Source organism: Wolffia australiana, chromosome 5 (genome assembly GCF_029677425.1).
Source record: "Wolffia australiana isolate 7733 chromosome 5, ASM2967742v1".
In the NCBI taxonomy this organism is placed as follows: Eukaryota; Viridiplantae; Streptophyta; class Magnoliopsida; order Alismatales; family Araceae; genus Wolffia; species Wolffia australiana.
This window is the reverse complement of record NC_135839.1, coordinates 11272132-11278784: the sequence shown is the minus strand read 5'-3', so window position 1 is coordinate 11278784 and position 6653 is coordinate 11272132.

Genomic DNA, 6653 nt, shown 5'->3' with positions numbered 1-6653 from the left:
TCCCCCTCTCCTGCTCCTTCTCTCTCCCTCGCTCTCTCTCCTCTCCGTCTCACCCTCGCTCCCGCTAGTTCTCCGTCTCTCATCCCTCTCTCGTGCTCCCTCTCCCCCTTCTCTTTCTCGTTCTCTTGGTCTCCCGCAGTCGTTCTCTCCCCCAAACTCTTTCGTTCTCTCTGTCTCTCATCCCCTCTCTCTTTCTCGTTCTCTCTGTCTCTCATCCCCACTCTCTTTCTCGTTCTCTCTCTTTCCCCCCCTCTCTCTTTCTCGTCCTCTCTGTCTCTCATCCCCTCTCTCTTTCTCGTTCTCTCTGTCTCTCATCCCCTCTCTCTTTCTCGTTCTCTCTCTTTTCACCTTCTCTCTCTTTCTCATTCTCTCTGTCTCTCATCTCCTCTGTCTCCCTCGCTCTCTCTCTTTCCGCCCTCTCTCTCTCTCTCTCGACCTCTCTCCCCCTCTCCTGCTCCTTCTCTCTCCCTCGCTCTCTCTCCTCTCCGTCTCACCCTCGCTCCCACTAGTTCTCTGTCTCTCATCCCTCTCTCGTGCTCTCGTTCTCTTGTGCTCCCTCTCCCCCTTCTCTTTCTCGTTCTCTTGGTCCCCCGCGGTTGTTCTCTCCCCCAAACTCTTTCTCGCCCTCTCCGTCTCACCCTCGCTCCCGCTAGTTCTCTCCCTCTCTCTCTGTCTCTCGTGCTCTCTGTCTCTCTCTGTCTCTCTCTCTCTCTCTCTAGCAGCGGAAAGTAAAATACAAGGTTTTCGCTTTAGATAATCCCGTCGTCTCTGATATTCATTGTTATTTGTTTCTTTTTCTCATGCGATTTCCAGCTCTGAAATATCGACGCTCGGAGGCCTTTCCAGAAAGATTTCCTTTTTATTTGAATTGGTTTCGCAGATCGATCTGTAGGAATCTCAAAAAGCTGAAATGAGGGCCGTGGGTAGCCTCCAAGGCTTGGATTAAGATGAATCTTTCGCTCAGACATGATTTGGAGATTTGAGTTATTTAAAACTTGTAGGCTACACAATCTCGCATCGGATTGATCCCTTAAAATCATGACTGATATTGTCGAGAGAATTGTGTTTTCCTCATCTACATCGTAAAGTTAGTTAGATGCTTTCGCAGAAATATTTTAATCATTCCAAGAACAAATTGTTCACTTATATGATTATCATTCATTATAAAAAAACCAGAAATGTTCTTAAAATCAACTAAAGAGAGTTTAATTAGGCCTATTGAAGCCCTCAATGGAGATCATCTTGACTTACCACCTTTCGTATGCAGAATTCTGAACTTTATGTTGCCCAGGTTTCTAAGATCATTCGTTGCATCATTGAGTGTATAAAGGTCTCTCCTTCGGTAATCTAAAAAATCTTAGACTCACCCATCAGGATTTATGTTTTCAAGACGTTACCTGAGATTCCACCTCTCAGTTCTTACATACTTTATGAGATACATCTCCTTTGCAGTCCAACCAAAATCTCAATAAAACTCGAGGACAAGTGCGCAATCGATAAAGACATCCTCGGCTACAACAATCAAACAATGGGTTTCTATTTTGCAATAACAAAGTTGTATGCCTATGATGGTCTCGAACTTAACGATCGCTATGAAACCTATGGCAATAAATCAATATTTCCACAAATGAATATCATCCCTCTCTCGTGCACTCTGTCTCTCGTGCTCCCTCTCCCCCTTCTCTTTCTCGTTCTCTTGGTCTCCCGCGGTCGTTCTCTCCCCCTAAATCACTTTCTAAATCTTGTCTCCCCATCTCTCTCTCCCATCTATCTCTATCTTTTGTTATGTCTTGTCTCTCCATCTCTCTTTCATCTATCTCCATTTCTTGTTATATCTTGTCTCCCCATCTATCTCTCATCTTTCCCCATCTCTATCTCAAGGTATATCTTGTCTCTCCTTCTCTTTCTCTCCCACATATATCCGTTTCCATAAATCGTTGCGTACTGTCTCTCCATATTTCTTTTGTCTTCCTCCATCTCTAGTTATATCGTGTCCCCTCATCTTTTTCTCCCATTTATCTCCATCTCTTGTTATGTCTCCTCTCCATCTCTCTCATCTATCTCTCATCTATCTCAATTTCGTGTTATACCGTGTCTCCCCATCTCTCTCCCCATCTATCTCCATCTCTTGTTATGTCTCCTCTCCATCTATCTCATCTATCTCTCATATATCTCAATTTCGTGTTATATCGTGTCTCCCCATCTCTCTCCCCATCTATCTCCATCTCTTGTTATGTCTCCTCTCCATCTCTCTCATCTATCTCTCATCTATCTCAATTTTGTGTTATATCGTGTCCCCTCATCTTTTTCTCCCATTTATCTCCATCTCTTGTTATGTCTCTTCTCCATCTCTCTCTCTCATCTGCCTCTCATCTATCTCAAGTTCGTGTTATATCTTGTCTTCTCATCTCTCTCTCCCATTTATCTCCATCTCTTGTTATGTCTCGTCTCTCCATCTTTCTCTCGTCTACCTCCATCTCTCGTTATATCGCGCCTCCCCATCTCTCCCTCCCATCTATCTCCATCTCTTGTTATGTCTCGTCTCTCCATCCCTCTCTCATCTATCTCAACTTCTTCTTATATCTTGTCTCCCCATCTCTCTCTCTCTCTATCTATCAGTCTATCAATCTACGGTATCGATGTGCATCTCTCTCCCATTTATCTGTGTCCTACAGGGTATGCGATGGAGGGCGGCATCTCGATGAGAGGTGAGTGGATGGAGAATATCGGATGGTATAAGCGGACAAATAAGTGAATAGAGGAGGATTGACGGACTTGGAATTGAATGGTATCGCTGCAGGGACGGCAATTCGGCTGACCAAGGCGGGATACGCGGTCTACGGCGTAGAGTACGAAGGCCATGGAAAGTCATCCGGCCTGCAGGGCTACGTGGACAGCTTCGATGCCGTTGTTAACAACTGCGACGAGCATTTCGCCGGCAGCTGCGGTGAGATTATGATGATAATGATTGATGAATGATGATTATGATGGATGATGATGGACGAGACTCCCTCCTTCTTGCCTGCTCTCTCACTCTCGCTCCCTCTCACTTCTTGTCTCCGGCTCTCCCTGTCACCCCCTCTCTCTCTGTTGCTCTCTCCCGCTTCTACTCTCTTTAGCTACTCCCTCTATCCCTCCATAACTCTTGCAGTCTCTCTCTCAGTTATTGATATCGATATTCCGCACTATCAATATTCGATATCGATATCGATATTCCCGGAAATCAGTTTTTGGATATTGATATCGATATAACTTGATATTGATATTCAATATTTCAATAGCCTGAAATATATAGGGAATCCAATATTCCCCTGTACGACTTGTAACACTCGAGAACAAAGACGGGTGGCATACTAATACCTATAAAATATGCTGACTGATTAATATCTGAGTACTGACCAACAAATATCTGAGTAGCGAATTAAAATGAAGAAACAGTCAAACTTGGAACTTGGTCATGCTCTTCAACAATTTGCTGAATCCTCCCGAAGAAGACTGCGATCCCTGTATGATTGTTCAAGATGTGCTTAATATCTCAGGTTTACGGAAAATCGAGGATATAATGGAAGTTCAATATAAAACTCAATCCATACCTCGTATGCAGGTTGTGGCCTTGTATTGTTGCATGTCTTTCTATTGTGGCCGCCTTGGTTGTAGAGAGAGCAGTGTATTTGTACGCCTTTCTTGGTCAATCGTACACCACTGGGACCGGCTTCACTAGCGTCAATTCTTCTTCTGCGCTTTGGCCTTCCCGGTTGTTTCTTCGCCAATGGGGGGAAGAGGTAGCTTCCCTCATTTTCCCTCCACATGTTTTTCCCATTCATCGGCGGAATACCATAACTGTAAGCTAGCTGGTATGAATCCCTCTTCAACCATTCGTTGACGTAATTAGTAGGGTCTGCTCGGATAAAGTGAATGCAAGAAATAGAATGCGGGCATGGAATGCCCGTGATAGTCCAATATCTGCCGGTACAGTGTTGGGCACGCAGGTCAACCACGAACCCTTCTCCGTGTGTGCTAACCTCGAACTTAAGATAGCCTGCATGAATAACACTGCATGTCCTACACTTGAGTCTATTATCTTCGAGTACCCGTCTTATCTGAGGGCATAAGGAATCAGCACTCTCGGAGAATAACTCCCTCTTCTTCACTATACGCTCCATGACTGCCCTTCTAATGTATTCCAACATGTCGATGATAGGTTGAGACCTACTCGGCAAGATGAAGCTATTGAAACACTCAGACATGTTGTTATCAATAACCTCACATTTTGGCTTTTCAGAAATAAAAGCCCTGCAAAACTTTTGTACGCCTACGTCTACAAAATCTTGTGCAGCTGCTTCTTTCAATGTCTCCATTTGTCCGATAACCCTCTGGAATCCTTCACGGGTTGTGCACTTCACTGTTTTCCAAAATAGGTTCCTCAAGATGTCACTGGAGTGTCCCTTCTTCTTCCAATTTGAATAAATATGTCTTGCGCAATTCCTATGCTCTGCATGAGGTAACAAGCCTGCCACTGCATTTGCTAGACCCTGCAAAATGTCAAAGCGTATCAGGTTTTTAGTGCACAACATTGGTTCTACCTTAACCAAGTAAGTCTTAAGATAAGTAGAATACGGCGAATGAGAAAGTTAAATACCTTTTGCTGATCGCTTATAATAGTCCAACCGTAGCCATCAATAATTCTTAAATCAGTCATCAACAGGCTAATAAATCAAGTCCAAGAAGCTTGATTTTCCCCTTCTACCACCACCCAAGCAATAGGAAACATCTGGTTATTTCCATCCCTCCCAACGGCGCTCAACAACTGGAAGGTACTGTTCCTACCCACTTTCTGTAACTCGGCCACATAGCAGGGTAGCCTGTGATAATGCTCATTCAAAGAACCATGAAGAATCTTGCGCGCCCAGGACCTTGCATTATAACATGTGCCCCGCGAAACTATGATTCCATACTTTTCCAGCAACTATTGCATCATATGATCTACCTTATAGTTCATATCCCTTCGAATAGCATCTAAGAAGTGTTCCGCAATCCAACGATAATCGGCTTGTATGTTCGTGGGAGCCCTATTGCACCTATGTTCATTATTTACTGCCTTTATGACAAAGGCCTCCCTCATAGGACCCCAACTGGCATATATCCTCCATGGACAATGTTCCTGGCATACAACTTCCACTATATTCTCCGTAGACCTTTTAAACCTAAAATTGAACCCGTTGTATACGGCGTAGTTCTTCACGGCTGCTTTAAATTGTGAACCTGATTCAAATGTCATGCCCAATTGCATTGTAATTTTATCGTTGGGGCACCTAGGATCATATCTTCTACCGCTGTGTGTGCTCAAAATAATTTCACCCTCATCATCACCACATAGCTCTGCTTGACGTTCTTCTCTTCTACTTCTCTGCCCGTTACAAAATTCTTCATTCCATTCTTCACTTGAATATCCATCGGAGTCACTTGAGCACACATCACTTGAATCCGAACCAAAAAGAAAACTTCGGTCATCGGCCCTATTTGACAAACAGGTACAGAAGCATAATGTAAATAATTATACAGAGGCAATTTGGTAATCAGTATGATACTTACATTCTCTTTTGCTTTGGCTGAATATCTTACAGCTGCACGACACAGGAGGATCCTTATGGCCTGCACTAAAATATCCATGTCGAAGTCCAAATATGAAAATCTAAAAGATCGATATCGATATCCAAATATGGAAATCTGAAAAATGGATTCCAATGTCGAAATATGGACATCGTGGAATGTCGATATCCATGTCCAATTATCCAAATCTAAATAACCGATATCGATATCCATGTCCCAATATCGATAACGATATCCAAATATGGATATTGGAGTATCCACACTGAATATCTTCCAAGTGGATGGAAATAGAGATTGCGGCGTTGAAAAGAGAGAAAGAGAGAGAAAAAGGCTGCTATACCTGGCTGAAAGTGGCTAAGAACACCTCTCGATCTTCAATAGAGCGAGACTGTGAGGGAGAGAAAATCGATCTCCAATAGAGGGAAAATGATGCGGTGTTCTAGGAGAGATGGACAATCGAAATTCAGTCAGAGCTGGAGACAGGAAGTGAGAGGGAGAGAGAGTGAGAGAGCAGGCGAGAAGGAGAGAGTTCAGTAGGGAAAGAGAGCGCGAGGGAGAGGGAGCAGGCTAGAGGGAGAGAGTATGAGAGAATATGAGAGAGAATGAGAGAGAATGAGAGAGATTGAGATAGGGAGAGAAGGAGAGCCAAAGTGAGGGCGAGCGAGCAGAGAACGAGAGGAAGAGAGAGGTGAAGCCGGAGGGAGGTGGACAGAGAGAGTAAGGGAGAAAGTGAGGGTGAGAGAGGAGGAGAGGGTGAGCAGGAGAGACGGTGAGAGAGAGGGCAAGAGGGCGAGAGTGAGAGGGCCTTGCGAAAGCAGAGGGAGAGCCGGTGGCAGAGAGAGGAAGGGAGGGAGGAATGGGAGAGTAGGATAGAAATAGGGAGAAAGAAAACGGGAGGGAGAGAGTGAGAGCGGAACGAGAGGGAGGGTGAGACCGGAACGAGGGAGAGAGCGGAAGAGAACGAGCGAGACAGAGGGCTACATCAGTAGCGGGAGAGAGAGAGAGAGAGAGAGAGAGAGAGAGAGAGAGAGAGAGAGAGAGAG